Source organism: Elgaria multicarinata, chromosome 1 (genome assembly GCF_023053635.1).
Source record: "Elgaria multicarinata webbii isolate HBS135686 ecotype San Diego chromosome 1, rElgMul1.1.pri, whole genome shotgun sequence".
Taxonomy (NCBI): Eukaryota; Metazoa; Chordata; class Lepidosauria; order Squamata; family Anguidae; genus Elgaria; species Elgaria multicarinata.
Window position 1 is genome coordinate 47,440,722 of NC_086171.1, and position 19,684 is coordinate 47,460,405.

The following is a 19,684-nucleotide window of genomic DNA, read 5'->3' on the forward strand; positions in this document are numbered from 1 at the left end:
ACAGCCATGTAGGAACTTATGGTTACACAGATGAGCATGGGCCCTTTTGTGTTGCAGTCAGTACCTAGAAGGAGCTTTTGAGAGAGCTGAGCTGACCAGCCTACTTAAGATTTGAATTGCTGCTAGTCCCTTGCTGGAACAGCAGCTCCTGTCATGAGGAACCGTCCCAGGCTAGCAGCTGCTGAAGAGCATTGTCTGAAGTGCTAGTAGTCTCTGCCTTGCCATGTCCTAATTTACTGAGCATAACTGAAGGAATGCCTCCTCCCATATGTACCTGCCCAGACCCTAAGGTCATCTTCAGGGGTCCTTCTCCGGGAGCCCCTGCAAAAGGAAGTGAGCCAGGTGGCTACCAGAAGGAGGGCCTTCTCTGCTGTCGCACCCCAGCTGTGGAATGAGCTCCCTAAGGAGGTTTGCTTGGTACCGACATTATATTCTTTTAGACGCCAGGTGAAGACCTTTTTATTCTCCCAACTTCTTAACAGTCTATAAATAAATTTTAACTTAGTTGTTTTAAATTTGTATTTTAAATTTGTATTTTTGCATTACTGCTGTTTTTATCTTGGTTGTGCTTTTATATTGTATTTTATATTACGGTTTTATACTGTTGGAGGGGATCAACACTAGTACATGAAATGTTGTTTTTACAGTCATTGAACGTTTTGTTTTTGAACGATTTAAAACGTAGCAGTTTTTAAAACATTTACTTACTTTTCTCTTTCTGTGGGAATGCATTCCTTTTGGCCACACTAAGAAAACAAATCCGTTTGTTCTTTTCCCCCCCATCTGCCAATTTCCCCTCCCACTTCCTCTTCTCTCCACCAGCAAACAAACCAGGAAGCAGCCTCTCAAAACTGAAACTAAAAACTGCAAAAAAGAGGCTTGAAAAACAACAACGGCTCCAACTTTGGGTGCAGAAATTACATAAACATGCCCCCCCCCGGAATGCGATTGGCTAATTAAGAATTACAGGAAACCCATTTAATACGATTAAATCGGCCACATCATACCAAATAGAACGGCTTATTTCAGAGAAGTTCAAAATAAAAAATGGAGAACAGACAACAATAAAATGTCTCAAACTGAATGTCATGTGGCGAAATACTACCAAATCCACACTTAAAAACGGTGAGACACGTTCTAACTTAACTAGTGTAGATCCCTTTTGTTTTGAATTGTCTTAATTTTGTAAACCGCCCAGAGAGCTTCGGCTATTGGGCGGTATTGAAATGCAATAAATAAATAACTGCTGATGGAACGTGAGCTTTGCCTCGCCAATTGTAGCTTCCTTTGACCAGAGCCACCTCTAGTGCCTGAGTGGCACTAGGGCTGGTATCACCAGAGCCCAATTCAAGCCAGGACACTAGCAGTGCCAAACTTGTGGAGAGCCCTTGGGAAGACCTCATTCTAGGACATGGACCTAGAATGGAAAGGAGGAGGAGCCATGTGAGGTGCTTTTGTTTTAAACTCACCCCCCTCTTGTCTGAAAACCTAGCCGGAGCAATGCCACATCTTGAGTTCTAGTGTTAACAGCAGGGTAGAATTAATGAGGCTTCTGAAGTAGGAACCAGAGACTTTAATATCATCTAAAATGTGCTATAAATTTATTCTGTTCATTTGTATAAATGCTAGCTCAGGACTGCTAAAAAGTAGACCCTGAACTTTTTAAAAAGGTATAAGTAAGATCTGAACCATGGCAGCATATGAGAAGTGAGAATTCTACGATAATGCTCAATATTTGAATATTTCTATAGAAGTAGCACGGATATGAAATATTGGTAGTCTAATCTCAGAAATGAAGTCAAATGAAAGATTATATCCATTAAAAGAAATGCAACACCCAGAAGATGACAATAAATAAGTATTCCTAGGGTACGATTCAGTGGTTATTTTTGCTCCAATGATATTTATACAGCATTTCAAAAAGTTCAAGTCACTTCACATTCATTATCTTTTGGGGGGTATTTTTTAGAACCACCTTGTAAGATAGGCTAGTATTATTATCTCTGCATTACAGACGGGGAGCTGAGGTTGAGAAAGAGTGACTTGCCAAAGGCCATCAAATGAAGCCATGGCAGAGGCACCAGTAGAAACTTCCAGAACTGCACCTTGGAGGGGAAGATTTTCATTGGGACCAAAGCTCAGGAGGAACCCGTTAAACCTTTAACTGCCCTCAGCCATGGTCCCAATCCTGATTGGGGTGGGGGGTTGCAGCTGCCATTTTCATTGAAATAAAATAATTACCAATCATACAATTTCATGTGATGCTTAGTATTACATTAGCTTGGCCCTCTTCTAGAACAGCAAGTTGTCTAATCAGGCTATTCGGCTGTTATCAATACAGCTTTATCAGTGAACATATCACACAAGCAAAAGACCAATCTCTACCTCAGAGACAACAGAGATAGTGGAGGGAGGGGGAGGCAAGGGTAAAGAGGGATGTACGAAAGCAAATGAGGTATGTTTTGTTTCACTTGGGTTGAGATCTTTGACATTAAGCAGTAGGCGACTACAACACCAACCAGCATAGCCAATGGTGGTGGTGGGGTCATGTCAATTGTAGGCCAAAATATCTGAAGGGCCACAAGTTGCCCGTCCCCGGGTTAAACCAAAGCGTTAGTGAATGATGGTTTTAAAGTGGTGTTCAAAAAGTGAAAGGTTCACATAGGGATTCTGGGAGTGACTTAAGAATATAAGAATACGCCTGCTGGATCAAACCAAGGGTCCATCTAGTCCAGCATTCTGTTCACACAGAGGCCAACCAGCTGCCCATGGGAAACTCTCAAGCAGGCCATGAGTGCAGCAGCACCCTCCTGCCCATGTTCCTCAGCAACTGGTGTACAGAAGCATACTGTCTCTGATACTGGAAGTTGCACATAGCCATCAGGATTAGCAGCAATCAATAGCTTTCTCCTCCAGGAATTTATCCAACCCCTTTTAATTCCATCCAGTTGATGGCCATCTCTACAACTTGTGGTGAAGAATTCCATAGTTTAACTATGCTCAGTGTGAAGAAGTGCTTCCTTTTTTCCATCCTGAATCTCCCACCCATCAGCTTCATAGGATGACCCTGGGTTCCAGTATTTTGAGAGAGAGAGAAAAGTGTCTCCCTATCCACATTCTCCACACCATGCATAGTTTTGCACACCTCTATCATGTCTCCTCTTAGCCTCCTTTTTTTCCAAACTAAACTGTCCTAGACATAAGGGTCAGAAAAGGAATATAGTGAGGCTTTTAAGGGAACATCAGACTTTTGGGCATCTCAGGGTGGCAGAATTGTTCCCTGTTAGTGTTTCTCTTTATTTATTTATTTATTTATTTATTTATTTATTTATTTATTTATTTGTGGCATTTATATACCACTGAATAGAATAAAATCTCTCAGTGGTTCATAATATTAAAATACAACATTAAAACCCCCACATTAAAACAGCATTAAAAACACTAGTTTGCTAAATAGAAGCAGATATAAACTTCCCCGGTTTTCCCCTTTGGTTAAACATTTGGTGATGCTAAAACGTTGAGAAACCCAAATAGGATTTAAAAAAAAAACCAGGTGTTTTTATGGAGAAGAGGAATTTTAAGAGGGAATGCAAGGATACTCTTCAGGAAGCATTTGACAAGAAGAAAAATGAAAGGAGACATTAAGGTCATGAGAGTTAACCTTACTTTGAGTTGTGAATGAGGATGAGTTATGAATGAGGATGCCCGTCCCGTGGCACATTGTCATTCACTAGGCTGATAACAATTCAATATAGGCAGTTCAGTGGCACTTTATAATGGAATTACTGGCAATAACTCATCTCAGCTTTGACATGGCATTCTATTTTGGGGAAAGACCAGCACCATGTATAATAAGCGCACGTAATGCAAGGAAACTATTAAAGTTCAGTATGCTAGTCATGTTCAGATATCACAAGAACGGTGAGACTTGCAACAGTGTTCTCTAATTAGCATCCTTTAAAGAAAACTTGGCTCTTTGTTCAGTAAATTCAACAACTTAGATTGAGAAGAGAGTAACAGATCTATTTTTCCAACTCTCATCCAATGCTTATCACATTTGATCTCTCCCCCTGCCCCCACCCCAGCTGCTTATGTTTTTCTTTCCAACTTACAACTGGGTCTGAAGTTCATAAATCCTTGGGTTTAGAATACAATTCTTGGCAACCTTTAATGTTTGCCTTAAATATGAGTTGAGCTTTATGAACTCTGACTTCTTCCCCAGCTTGAATTTTCTTGTGGCCTGGCTGACGGGGAGTGGGCTGGAGTGGGGGAAATCAATCAAAATGCTGAGTGGACATGTGTGAGGAGGGGGAATTGTGTGCAGGGACAAAATCAAATATCCTCCACCCATCTCTCAACTTTTCACGGGAATCCTCCTGCCCACCCCCATATACATACATACTTTAAAATAAAATTATTCCTTGCATTCTACCATTGTTTCTTCTTCTTCTTCTTCTTCTTCTTCTTCTTCTTCTTCTTCTTCTTCTTCTTCTTCTTCTTCCTCTTCCTCTTCCTCTTCCTCTTCCTCTTCCTCTTCCTCTTCCTCTTCCTCTTCCTCTTCCTCTTCTGTCCTATAGCTTCCCTCAAGACAATTCATGAGATGGTTGTACAATTGTAAATACCAAGACTTTTCTGAATTGTTGCACAAAGTGTTTCCTTATACATTGGAAATGTGAAATTTGGATCATTCAACCACATAGCAAACTTAGCTGTTGAGTGCCAGCAAGATTATAGCCAAAACAGGGTCACTGAAAAATAAGAGGGAGATATCCGTGCGTTCAGGAGAACAAAAGGTTTGCAGAAGTACAAACAATCTTTAGGGGAGAAAATGGCTGACTCACCGCTACACTGAACAGGAGCAATCTGCAATGTGTGGTGTGTTCCTCAGTCAGAATTTTTTAAAAAAACACCTGAAAGCCTACCTTGGATTCAGAATTTCTGGGTGCATTTGAGATGATTACCAATCTGGTATAGTAACCTCATAAAAGAAATTAAAACCCAGTGCTATCTAAGAAAAGCAATATAAAGATGAATATGTAAGGTAATAAAACACGATCTTCACTATTGCCTATTGCAATAGGTGGAAATCTTTCATATGAAATGTCAGCCTCATGTTCTAGTAGCAAAGAGAGGTTATTTCCCCTGAAGTTTCTGATGGTTATACGTTACCTTCAATATCAATATCAGGTTGCTGCGGTACGTGAGTGGGAGAGTGCTATTGCACTTATGTCCTACATGTAGGTTTCACTCAGGTTGCGCACTGTGCGAACAGAATGCTGGGCTAGATAGACATTTGGACTGATCCAGCATGGCTTTTCCTAACCTTGTATGAACTGATCGTAATAGTTTGTTTTTATTTACAGTAAATGTACAATTCACTTTGTCACTAAGGCTTGAGCAACAAGTGTTTTTGAATTTTTTTGCTTCCTTCAATTTCATTATAGTCATGAGAGTTGTGACTATTCCCCCCTGTTTTATACTTGGCAAGTGAAATTGGGTAGTGCTTCAGTGGTACTTATTCCTATATAAGTGTGTGTAAGATGGCAGCCTCAATCAAAAATATGAATTGAAGTTAATAGACATTTCACATCTTGTGAAAATGAATATGACCTGGAATTAGTGGAATATTTTATCTAACACCACAAGAGGGAGCATTATATTCCTCTTTGGAATGTAGGTTACAATGACAGATGATGTCCATTAAATAATACAATTTAAAATGTATACTGTTTGTATACTTGAGGACATTAGACCCAATACTCTTGGGGGAAATGGTAAATGGCTTGCTACTTTGGGCTCTAATAATTATATCTTTAAAACAAGTGTCTCTTCTATGAGGTACTTTCTGCTTAGCTTCTGAGTTTTCTGTAACACGCCCCCTAAAGGATCCAGTTCATAGTTTGGGGGTGCTCTTGGATCCAGAACTCTCACTTGAAGTGCAGGTGGAGTCAGTGGCACAGAGCACCTTTTATCAGCTTAGGCCAATATACCAACTGCGCCCTTATCTGGACAGAGATAGCCTAGATACAGTTATCCATGCTCTGATAACCTCTCATCTGGATTAGTGCAATGCATTATACATGGGGCTGCCTTTGAAAATGGTCCAGAAAATTCAGCTGGTACAAAACAGGGCAGCACATTTGTTAACAGGGACTGGCCAATGAGACCACATCATGCCAGTCCTTTTCCAGCTTCACTGGCTGCCACTCCAGGTCCAGGCCCGATTCAAAGTGATGGTATTAACGTTCAAAGCCCTAAACGGCTTGGGGCCACGTTACCTGAAGGACCCTAAGATTAGGGATGTGCTCCGCTTCTAATCGGACCAGAGGAGCGGAGCGGGAGGCTTCACCTGCCCTTAAGGCGGAGGCGAAGAGGATTGGGGGGCCGGTGGAGCGTGGCGAAGAGGATCGAGGTGATGGCGGATCCTTCGCCTCAATCCGGAGCTCCGCCGGAAAGGTAAGTGGGGCTTACCGGGCCCTGCCGCGGTCGCTGTCGCCCATGCGGCGACAGCGGCAGGGCCCGGTAACCCCCCCGCCCTCCTCTCCCTTACCTGCCTCCGTCCACAGTCCGTCAGCGTCTTCAATTGAGCCCGTGGTTCAACCAGGAAGTCTTGCGGCCCAGACTTCCTGGTTGAACCGCGGGCTCAATTGAAGACGACGATGGACCACGGACGGAGGCAGGTAAGGCCCCCCTCTCCCTTGGTCCCTTACCGGGCTCTGCCGCCGGCGCCGCACGGGCGGCGATGGCGGCAGAGCCCGGTAACCCCCCCACCCTCCTCTCCCGGCCTTACCTGGCGCCACTCCCCTCCACTGCGGAGCTCCTATTCAGAGCCGGAGCTCCGCGGCGAAGAGGAGCGGGTATAGGCGGAGCAGCGCGGAGTGGGCCGATCCGAAATTTTCGGATTGGCCTGCGGGGCAGAGCGGGGGGTCCGTGCACACCCCTACCTAAGATCATCCTAGGGGTCCTTCTCCATGAACCCCTACCAAAGGAAGTGAGGCAGGTGGCTACCAGCAGGAGGGCCTTCTCTTCTGTGGCACCCCAGCTGTGGAATGAGCTCCCTAGAGAGGTTCACCTGGCACCTACATTATACACTTTATTTATTTATTTATTTATTTATTACTTTTTTATACCGCCCAATAGCCGAAGCTCTCTGGGCGGTTCACAAAAATTAAAACCACAAAAAACATCCAACAGGTTAAAAACACTTTTCGATGCCAGGTGAAGACCTTTCTATTTTCCCAGTATTTTAACAGTTTATTGTTTAAAATCTGTATTTTTAAATCTGTATTAATCTCTGCATTGCTGGTCAGTTTTATCCTGGTTGTGCTTTTATATTGTACTTTTAGACTATGTTTTTCTTCTGTTGTTTGTTTTATACTTTGAATTGTTTTCATGGTTTTAATTTTTGTGAACAGCTCAGAAAGTTTTGAATATTGTGCGGTATAGAAATGCAATAAAATAAACAAGCTCCCTACCGTCGCTTCTCTGCCCATGTTTTCGTTGCTCAGTTACTTCCTCTTTCAAAAGAGGAAATAAACAACAAACATGAGGCCCATTCAGTTGGCTGTTCCAATCGCACTGCTTCTGTGATGCCCTGCCCCCCTGTGTCGTCTCAACTTCACCTGAGACACCCACAAGCATCCGACGGGACTGTCCACTCCACTAGCACCCAGGACCACTTAAATCCACCCTGTGCTAATGACGTGTTTGAGGGCTTAGGTCTACTGCTGCTGCTCCTGTCTCGCCTCTTCTTCAGGCCCCACAGATTCACAGCCCAGAAACCTAGCCCTCACTTACCCATTCCACTGCCACCATTTGTTGTTTTCTCCTCAGACACCTCCACAGACCACACCAGTTGTTTGTAACTATAATTGGAATTTATTAACTCAAGTAAATGCGTGTATAAGCTTAATGGTTTCCTCAGTTCAAATGAGTATGGTTACAAGGTTCAAAGAGTATTGGTTTTAGTCACTTCTTTCTTATAAGGTTCACTACAGAATACTAAAATCATCCACTTCTCTCAAATAATCATTCACTTCTCTCTACCCTACTTCTATCTTCACTTCACAGAATTCCAACCCACACCCTCCTCTCACTCACTTAACTATATATAGTTACGTTTATCTAGCTTTTCCCACTCTTTCTAAGCCAATCTGCACTCCCCCTCAACAATCCAATCAACACACAGGCATTCAACCCCCCTCTACTAATTGTAAGTACCTTGAGGCCTTCTTGTTTCCTAAACCTTATACATAATATAAACAATAACTTTGTATATATATTTATATTTATAACACATAAGGCAGCTGAACATCACAGCTTCTCCTACACACAGCAGGAGAGAGCAGAAACATCCGGGTTTAAAATATATTGGACTTTGCGGAGAGATTTTTTGTCGCGCAAGGAAAGCTAGAATGGGTGGAAGGCATGCAGGAGGCAGACAACGTCATGGGAGGGACCTGCAAAAAATCCATGAGAGCCCAGTAATGAGCGTGCAATAAAACGCTCATCAAATGGAGCTCTCAGAAAGGCCCCATTGTGTTTAATGAGACAGTGCGATCTAGTGGCAGAGAGATCCCACTTTTCCCAGATATTACCACATTAGCTGTGGCTTTTCCAAATGCGTGATAGCACAGGAGACATCCTGGCTGTTAATGACATCATGTAATAGACCGCAAACTTCTATGAATGGCCTATCATGACTGTGCTATAAATCACTTGTTTAGAGAAGCTGCCAGTTATACCTGTAGCATTGTTGACTAGTTAAAATGCCCATGGTGAGTTGCTGTATAATGCCAAAGGACAGATGGTTTGGCATTATAGAGTGTTCTTTCATGTCTATCCTGGTGTAGAGGGAGCTGTGAACTCTGATGTTGCCTGTGGCTCACTTCTGGATTAGGTTTTCACAAAGCGTCTTGTGGCACCTTAAAGATGAACACATTTATTATAGCATGAGCTTTCATGGACTAGAGGCCACTTCATCAGATGCATGGTGTTATCTTCTGTTGACAGATATATAAGGTTTAGAGAAAATATTAGATAATGCTGGTTGCTTTATGCTCTAGTGTGGGACCTCCTGTTCCTCAGACAACTTGAGCTATGTGTGAGGGAAGGTGAATAGTTTGAAACTAGAAATTATTTTCAATTTTGGCAGCCTCCAATGGACAATTACTTGTAAAGGTCACAGCTAGGTGAGTGATTCAGCAGAATGGTTAGAAGAAAAGTGTATCATATATTTTATTCTCTGCATTCTTTGGGGGTTTGAAGGGGTGGAAGCATAAACAAAGGATTACTAAGGATGAAGAAATTCCACTACATAAACTGACACGACCTCTTTATTCCTGGAAAGAAATATATACTGGATTTGGAAATCACAATAAATAGTTCATGTGAGTCCAGATTACTGACAAAAGGCAACGAGTGATCCTATTCTTTGTGGAAAACCAAAAACCAAAATGAGGGACTATTTTCCATTGCTTTTTCTTCCCAGTATGCCAATTGCTATAATGACAGTGAACCAAAGAAAATTCATGTAAATCTGTCATATCTGCCTTCAGGTTATTGATTTTATTATGAATGAAGGGAAGAAGGATTATAAACTACAATAGTATTTAAACTTTGTTGTTTTGTAAATTTCAACTTAATATCTTGGCGTAGAACAAAACTTTGTTTTCCATCAAAAGCACTGCACAATTCTCCAGAATATCGATAATTAATTGCTGCATCACCATTTGTCATTTCAATGTTTGTAATAGAGATACAACAATATTGTTGTAAGTGGATGATGTGTTAGTGGTGTGTGTGTGTGTATGAATATTTTAGACAAAAAGTAAAGTCTATTATCAGAAATACAAATGGAGGAGAAATTATAACAAATTGCAAGCATAGGTATCTGGATAAACAATAGCAAAATACCATTAGAATAATTAGGCATATCTTTATTGATTACATTTTTATCCCACCTTTTCTCCAAGGAGCTCAGAGTAGCCAATAAAGTTTCCTTCCCCACCCCCACCCCAACATACACACACTATTTATCATTGCAACAATCCTGTGAGGCAGGCTAGGCTGAAAGAGAATGTCTGGCCCCAGGTACTCAGTAAGTGGCTGAGTGGGGATTTGAACCTGGATTTCCCTGATCTTATTCCAGCACTCTAACCACCATGCCACACATAGAGTACAATCCGAATTCCCTTGGCCAGACATCCAAGACAGTCTATGATGGGGTGGGGGTGCATTCCTGCCAGTAAAAAGAAACACAGCTTGTGGGGTGAGCATGTATAGCCTGATATGCTTACAAAAAGCTCTATTACCAGTGTTGTTCCTGCCAGCATAGCGTCCCCCCCCCCCCACAAATGTATTGGTCCAGGGATGAGAAATGGGCAGCTTTGATGTACTGGAACCAAATCCTATCTGCCCCCCAAAAAAATTCCAATGTGGAAGGGGGGATCCCAAAAACAAAGCATCTGCCAGGTGGAAACATCCCAGCAGAGTCTCACTGTAACTCCTGGCATGAGCTGCCCAGGCTTACAAAGTGGCAAAGGATCCATCGCTTCTCTCCTCCCCCGCACTCAATTAGGGTTGTTAATCTTCTCTACTTTGGTCATTTGGATGAATCCAGCTCTCCCCACCAGTAGACGATCAGCTTTGTCAAAATGCACAGTAACAACAATCTTGAGTGCTGATCCTTGCACATACAACAGCATATACGTAGCTGAGCGCTAGGGTGACCATATTTGGGAAACCAAAAAAGAGGACACCTAGTGTGTGTGTGGGGAAGCAGCTTTCTGAGTCCTGCAGAAAGTACGTTATTCCCCCACCACCTTAAAGAACCCGATTGGAGTGGAGGAGGGGAAAGGATTTCATTCTGCACCACCACCATCCACTCCAATTGGGGCCTTTTCTATAATGTCCACGAATGACCCACTTTCCCCTTTAAGACCTCAATTGGAGCTCGGGGTGGAGGAATGATGTGCCTCAAGAAAGCATGTCATTCACTCCTGCCATGCTAATGGCAGCCTTAAATGGGAAGGTGTGTCATTCCAGGACATTATTGAAAATTATAGAAAATCCCCCCTGACACCATGGAAAGAACAAAAACCAGGACAAATCCGGGGAAATCCTGACAGTTGGTCACCCTACTGAGCGCTCACAGCCCCCTAACTGTGCAAAACACAACCCAACAAAGAAAATGATGTGATTAAAGTGGACATTATTGTTGTTGCTGCTGCTGTTCAAGCAATTCTGTTGGGATCTTTCAAACTGAATTTCAGTTAAAAGTGGAGATATATTTATGTTCTAAAGTTTTCACACTATTTGATGTTTTATTAAGTAACAGTATGTTGTTGACTTTTAGTAGTTTGAGATGTGGACATGTTCACAATATTAGCATAAGGATTATGCATGTATCTGTCCCAAATAATAATAATAATAATAATAATAATAATAATAATAATAATAATAATAATAATAATAATATATTTCTTATCCGCCTCTCCACTTAGATCGAGGTGGGGAACAACAGTGAATATAAAACTGTTTTAAAACATTAAAAACTGATTAAAAACAGTCAAATATCCTTTGACTGACCCCATAGATTTCAACATGGCTATTACTTGGGTAAAAGGGAAAGCATACCTGTAAATGTGTCTGCAGGATTCAAGTTCTGCAAAACTAGATTCATATTATTATCAGTAAATACTTAAATAGATCAATTTTCCATTATAATTCACCAGTATTAATTTTCACTTCAATTAAAGGTCCTGCTAAATCCCCCAATCAATAACTTGCTCTTGTTTCATTTTCTAAAATTAATCAGACTCTTCTTATTAATAACGTTTAGGATGTTTCCTCATACCAAAGAGATTTCAAGGGCAGACTGCACATATGTGGAGAGACAATTAAAGGATTAGATGCAATTAAGTGCCTGGATTCTGCACTGTGTACCTTCAAGTCATACGCTTTCTAACATGATGCTGAACCAAATTCAAAGGCCAAAAGTTTATCAGTCCCGTGTGCTTTGCTGACAACTTTGTCTAGCTGGTCTCCATCTTAAAGAATAGCAAAGGCATTTTTCTCACATCAGCGGCTGATTTACTCTCTAGTGCATGCCATCTTGAAGTCTTTGTTGGGCTCATGCCTATGTGCTCTTTGTTTGTGGTCCATAAGCAATAGAAAGTTGTTGGGTCCTGCTGGGTCTGGAGATGATCAAAGTCAGAGCAAGAAACCAGGAGGCCAGAGAAGATACGAAAGGACCTGAAAAGAGTCCACAGTGGTCAAGCAGAGCTTCAGGGTTGCTGAAATGTAGTGCAGAAAGGATACTGTTTAGGAGAAAGCGACTGAAGGAAAAAAGGAGAGCGGGATCAGCAACAAACAGAGGGACTGAAAGCTGGAAGGGCCAGAAATGGAATGATCAGGAAAAGCAACAGGTTGGGATAAGCCGAGAGAGAGACGTGTATTCAGTAGGGTTACATTGAGAGGAGCTTTAAGGACCACCAGGACAGGGAAGAAATGGATGTCAGAGTGGGGGAGCATTGAACCTGGGAATACTGTGCACTCACCCCAAGAAAAACTTACCTTTCAGGAGATCACTTTTCACAAAACCAAAAGCAATAAGGAAGCATGTCAGTCATCCTTCTCCAACTACACAGTTGGTGCAACAACTGTGTAGTTGGAGAAGTTACATAGTTCCAGCTGGAGGACACTTGGACAAGGGAGAACTGGTGGGCACTCCAAAAGAGGGGAGCAGGGGTGCTAGAGCTCCCCCCCAAAAAATTTGGCCAGAAGAGGCTGAGCTTCCTCAAGGATGATCAGGCAAAACAGACTGCTACGGCTGCAGCCCATTTTCTAGGACCCAGCAAGTGAATGCACCATCTTGTTTGCAATGTCGTAGGGGAAGAGCTTTGCAATGGAGGAAGGAGCTGAGTCAAGGGTTAATGTGTGAAGAGAGGCTGAGAGTGAATTAGGGATATATGAGCATTTCGTTTCAGTTCACAAATCACTTGAAAATGCCCCATTCACAGTCCTTAACGTGAACATGGCCAGAAGCGCATGTTCTCCCCTGACTATCCAAAGATGCTGTGTGTGCTGAAACTCCCCCAGGTGACCCCTGTGTTCTGAGTATTTTCCCTCTGGGTGTTTATTACAGGTAGGAAAGCTTTTACTGTTGGTTTATTTTCAAGTACCCATTTTGCTTCCCCTTTTTGTCTCTTTCCATACCCCATTAATAAAGATCTTCTTTCCGTTTGGACTGGAGATTTGAGCAGCCTCTTTCAGTCCTAAGAGAGGCTCCTCTTTCCACTCCCCTTAGTCACTTGGGCTCATCTACCTACTTGTGCCTAAGGGGAGATAAGAGGAAAGCAAGCTGCTTTGCCCCTGGTGATGGTGAGTTTCTAGCTGGCCACATCTCCCAGGCAAATAATTAGCTTTGAGCTCTGGACTTTCCTCCTTGGTCAGAGTGAGTGGGAAAGGAAAGGCAGGAGAGGAAAGCCTGCTAATCAGATAGAGGCCTGCACAGCTGCCCTGCCTCACGAAGCAGTTGAAGCATTTCTTTATATTTTCAACTCTCCCCTCTCCCCAGGTTGTTGACGAATGCAATGTCACATTCATGGTCTGTGGATGGAGCAGCAAAAGTGGGAGGCCATTCTTTAGCCAACACTACCACCGGTGGTAGTCCAAAATACAGCCAGTAGACTACTGACTGGAACTAGGGGGCTGTCTATACAGCACCAGGTTGCTACCACCTTAAGCAAACCCCCGTGCTTTCTCTGTAGTGGGGTGGTGGTGGCTAATCCTGATGCAGAGGGAGGGTGCAGGGTTTCTGGCAGACATTAGCACATTGGGCATGCCCCCTGCCCTCTCCCTGGGTGGGCAGCGACCAATCAGGGGTTGTCATCTACCTGGAAACACTTTCTTTGCAATTCCAGAGTGAAGATAGATAGCAAATGTGCCGTACTCGCCTCGCTCTGGAGAAAAAAAAGGTTGGGGTAAGTCTCTGACATTTTGAAGTCACAGCTTCATGGGAAAGCCCTATGATAGGGTGACCATATAAAAAGGAGGACGGGGATCCTGTATCTTTAACACTTGTATTGAAAAGGAAATTTCAACAGGTGTCATTTGTATATATGGGGAACCTGGTGATATTTCTTCTTCATCACAACAGTTAAAGCTGCAGATACCCTGGCCTCTTTTAAATCTGGTCACTTGAGTATAGCTCGTGCAGCTTTAACTGCTGTGATGAAGAGGAAATTTCACCAGGTTTTCCATATATACAAATCACACCTGCTGAAATTCCCTTTTCAGTACAAGTGTTAAAGATACAGGAGCCCTGTCCTCCTTTTCATATGGTCACCCTACCCTATGATGGCTGCGAGGTGGCTGCTGCCTTGTATAACTGATGCACTGCCATTGCACAGACCCCAGGCATTGGTTTATGGAGCGGGCCTGCTCTGCCCTGAAATTCGGAGCAGCGCGCTTCTCCACTCTGATTTTTGGGGCAGCTCTGTCTTTCCACACTGTCGGATTACCAATCAGAGAGCCGTTCCGTTTTCAGATAATCGTTCTATTATAGCCTATGGGAATTAACCAAAATGCTTACAGCTCTGTCATTATTAAAGGTAAAGAGATGAAACTGGGGCCCCTGGTAGCTGTTAAGTAGGTATTTAGCCATGCGAGGTTGAAAGCAAATACCTTCATTCCTTGATTTTTAGGACATTTTAAAATTTTGAGGTTTAAAAATTATTATTTTTTTAAAAAAATGCTGTCATTTTTAAAGATAAGGAGATGAAACTTGGCACCCTAGTAGGTATTAACTAGGTATTCAGTCATGCCATGTTGGAAGCAAATCCCTTCATCCCTTGGTTTTTAGGATTTTTTTAAAGTTTAAACTCAGGTTGTGAAACCTCCTCTTCGGGATCTAGGACCTTGAGCAACACAAGTTTTTTTTTTTTTTTTAAAAAAAAAGAAGAAATTTAAAAATAAAAAAGCCAGCCATCAGCATATTACAAACAACAATGAGAGGTCAGACAAGAGCAAACGTGTATATATATATATATATATATATATATATATATATATATATATATATATATATATTCAAAGCATATAAACTTGACACCTGCCTTCAAAAAGAGGAGATAGTAGCAAACTTTTCTCTCACTGCCCCTTCTCTTGACTTTATGCCCGGCCGAATTGCGTCCATACTTGCGGTACACAGATCAGCCTTTGGCACAAGATTCTTTTCTGTATCCTTACAATATTGGCTTGTGAGACTGCATGGATCTACACTGCCTAGCAGCAGTCATCACTTTATCCTGGGACAACTCATGGGATGGTTTTCATTATTTTCATAATGTGACCCATTTTCCCTAAATCCTTCCTTTCAGCCAACACCAATTTTTCAAGAAGTGAAGAAAATTGGTTGTAGTTTCATTCTAGTTCAGACACAGCACACCCATAATTTAAACATATGGTATATGGTACGAAGTCGGCACACATGGGGGACTTCGATTTTTGTAGGAGGTTAATTTCTGAAAGTTCTGCAAGCTGTCTTGAGAGAAGATGAAGTGCATATGGACATTTCACTCATTAACACACAAAGGGGGAGTGGAACTTGGAATAGAGAAAGCAAGAAGAACTATCATGTACAAGAACCAAAGAAAATCAGAAAGAAACAGAGAGAGAGACTCCGAACAGCAAAGCAAGCAGGAGCTCTCTCTCTCTCTCTCTCTCTTGCTCTTTCTCTCCATCTTCCTTCCTAATGCTCCATGAGCTTGCAAAGGAATGAGTTCCAGGGTGGGGACAAGTGGGTTATGTCATTTGCAATCCCTCCCCCTAAGCACTATGATTGGAGGGAAGAGGACAGGGAGGACACTGTGGCTATTGGTTAGCCACAGATGTCAATCTCAAAAGCCAGAGTGATAAAGTGATGAGAGCCAGTGTGGTGTAGTGGCTAGGGTGTCAGACTGGGAGTTGGGAGATCTGGGTTCTAGTCCCCACTCGTCCATGGAAACCCACTGGGTGATTGTGGGCCAGTCACAGACTCTCAGCCCAACCCACCTCACAGGGTTGTTGTTGTGAGGATAAAGTGGAGAGGAGGAGGAGGATTATGTACACCACCTTGGGTTCCTTGCAAGAAAAAAGTCGGGATATAAATGCAATAATAAATTAATAAATAAATAAATAAATTAAAAAAAACCTTCCCCTCCCTCCCTCCCTTACCCATCAGCATCTTCCTAATATGGAAAAGTGTTCAGTTAGTCCATAAAGTTAAAATGACCCCTCACAAAGCCTAAAAAACCTGTGAATATTTCAGATACCTTTGGAGCTCTGAACAACCTTCGCCCCGCCCCACAGGGATCCAATGGTTTAAAAACTGTCCAATATCTGCTCTGGGAGATCAGACCTCCGATGGACTTCTGATGGGCCCTCGGATTTGCTGAGCAGAGCACACACCCCTAGAACATACACTACGAGTGCTTAAAAGAAGCTGCACTAGATGATGGTCCATTTCTAAGCATAATTCAAGATTTTGCTTCTTACCTTCGAAGTCCTGCATGGCTTGGGACCCATTCCGATATCAGCTTGTCCATAAGTTAAGTGAGAATGTCCTCTGGGTGACCCTACCTTCTGAAGTGAAGGTGGCATGTAAAGTTGGCAGCTAGAGAGAAGATCTTCTCAGTGGTGGAATTCGTTCCTCAGAGAGGTTCATCTGGCACCTTCATTATCTTTTAGGTGCCAGGTGAAAGCCTTTTTATTCTCCCAGGCCTTTAAAACTTTGCATTCTGGGTCCTTTAATATGCTGCTTTTGCATTGATTTGCTTGGCTTTTGTTCTTGTATTATTTTATTGGGAACTGCTCTGCAAACCGTTGGTTGAAGGGCAGTACAAAATAAATAGAATAATCCTATATCCACTTACCAGGGAGTAAGCCCCCCTGAACTCAAAGACATGTTTCTGAATAGACATGTATAGAATTGCACCAAAAATAAATAATAAGAGTTAGCCAGACATTTTGAGATTAGACAATACTTTTAAATCAATTTTAATTATTTTTTCTCAACTGAAACTGATGGATCTCACTACCCAGAATGATAATTTCTCATTATTCTATTATCTCTGTGTTGCAAGAGGGGAGAAAGAAACAGCGGACAGTTATACATTCTAGCTGCAGATTCACAGCACAATGTTATGCATGTCTACAGAGGTAAATCCCGCTGAATTTAATGGGACTTACTCCAGGTAAGTGGACATAGGAATGCAACTGCTTCGAATGTGAGAAAAAATTAGACTGATCTTCTCCTCTAATACAGACATTATCTGTTTTTGTTTGTATTTTATGCTTTTTATGGTTTTAAATTTTGTATATTTGTTTTTAATGTTAACTGGTTTTAATTTTTGTAAACTGCCCAGAGAGCTTCAGCTATGGGGCGGTATATAAATGAAATAAATAAATAAATAATAAGATGAGCTTATGCGTGTTCAGTTCAAAATGACAATCCATGTTAACGACACTGGTTGTAAGCCAAAAATAGGCTTGGCATAGATAATGACTAGATCTGTAGCATTCCAAGGTAGAAATGGTCCAGAAGTTATTGTAGGCAAATTAGTTATGTAAATTCTAATTGATTTGCATTACCATCTGTATCATTTGTATAGCAAAGTACCAGTGAGGGTCCTGTTTGTTTTATTTTGCTGTTAACTAATCATGTCATGGTTTCTAAATTGATTGCACATAGGAGAGAGTAGAGTAAAAGCTGCACGTTCAGAAAACCACTTACTGGAATCAACTCCACTAAGCAGAGGCATGCCATATATACAGTGGTATCAGTTAATCATACTACATTTACGTGCCATTGAACGAATGTTGAATTTATCATTCATATAGGGATAGCATGTTACAGAAGTGAAGGTTGTATCATGAATGCAGCTGTTTTTAATATTGATTCCCAAATGGTGAACCTCAGGAACTTGCATATACAGTACAAGTACCCTATAGTGTTTCAAAACGAGCTTGTTCAGTCTGTTTTTTGTTCCATTACATAGGCAGGACCGAGACAGCAAGCATATGTGCTCCCAGCAATGATGGAAGTTGGGGGAAGGGGAGGAAGGAGAGGAGTAAAAGGAAGAAACTACAAGAAACCACAGTGTAGGCCATAGAGATCCTAAGGCTAGCTGTGGTCAAAATTCCGCAGGATGGTCCTGGAACCGTGGAAAAGTCGGCTTTTCCGCAGTTCCTGATATCCCGTAGTAAGTTCTCGCTAGTCCTGGGTTGCCCTCAGGATCTCCTGTGTGTTATGTGGATGCACAGGGATGATCTAAGGACTACCCCTGGGGTATAGGCATGGTGTGGACATGCCCTTGGTGATGTGGGGAAGAGAGCATAGCCGGAGGGCCAGATTAGGCCCCAGGCCCAGAGATCAACAATCCTGCTTTAAAACATAGTATGAGGAAACATACAATTCAGATGTGTGATTGTGTGTACCTTGCTCACAATCATAACATTTCTTTGCCTAAAAACACACGGCATATGTAGGTGAAGTGTGGGCAGAAGGTATATCTCCAGATGTTTCAGACTTCCAACTCCCAGAATCCCCTGCCAATATGGCCAATGGTCAGGAATACTGGTTGCTGAAGTCCAAAATATCTGGAGATCTATTTTCTGCACACTCCTGGTGTAGGTTATCTATCCTTCCATACTGCATTCATACCTTGCAATGAGAAAGACGTGTTCACCCTGTTCTTATTACCATGTGTTCTCATGGCAGATTATGTGAAGGACAGGATGCCCAAGTCCAGCCTCACTCTAGCACTTCAGAGATTATATACTCCACCCTCCTGGTCTGTTTTGGGCCAGCCAGAGGGTGCTTATTTTCATTGTCAAATATTGGAGGAGATGAATTTGTGCTTTAAAAGATAACAAAACATTTCCTTGAGAAGGTGCACTGGACAAATGTTGCTCAGGTTTCAGCTGCTTTGCTACATTTGGTATGAACAAGGAATTTTCCTGAGGTCAAACTGACTATTGACTCTGTGCAATTATTTGGGGACTGAGGTTGCTTAAATTTCCAGTGCAGCTGGCTCATTTGCTGTATCTCTGACTTTGGCACAGTTTTACCTTATTGATGCCTCTGGCATGATGACCATTATTTATTGCTTGTTACCCTGTATTCATAAATAGTTCAGGATGTCGGTTTCTTGTTTTAGTATGGGGTGGGTTGGAGGGCAAGGTTGTTTCTTTGTAGTTCTGCAGTTGTATTAAAATATAATCCAGCCTATGGGCTTCTTCTTTGTGCAGATTTGCTATCTGTGTGAAAATCCTATATATAAAATACAGGACATGTTAGCAAAATCTATAATGCATCTTCAGACAAAAATAATAATAATGCCTGAGGCGCTGTGTAGTATCATATTTTACCTCCATAGTGCCTCAAATTGCTGGAGTTGTATAATGTGGGCTTTTTCAATGCAACTCTCAATGCAATAAGAAATTGTGCTGATTTAGCTGTTTGGGTGATTTCAGACCTGAAAAAGTAGCAGCTGGGAAAGGCAATAACATTTTTGAAGTTGGGGCATAGACAGTGGAGGCTGGTGGCTCCAATGTCAGCGGGGCGTTGAATCCTCTCCAGGTTTCAGTCAGAACCAGTCAGGAGCTCTCCAAGCTGCTTGAATTGCTCCTTTAGAGTTCT

The 19,684-nt window shown here is 42.1% G+C and overlaps 1 protein-coding gene across 1 annotated transcript in view; it reads left to right on the top strand.

The window, feature by feature from the left end:
* The window catches only part of MALRD1 (MAM and LDL receptor class A domain containing 1), a 288,950-nt gene that overhangs the window by 177,478 nt on the left and 91,788 nt on the right, over positions 1-19,684 (top strand). The window lies entirely within an intron of this gene.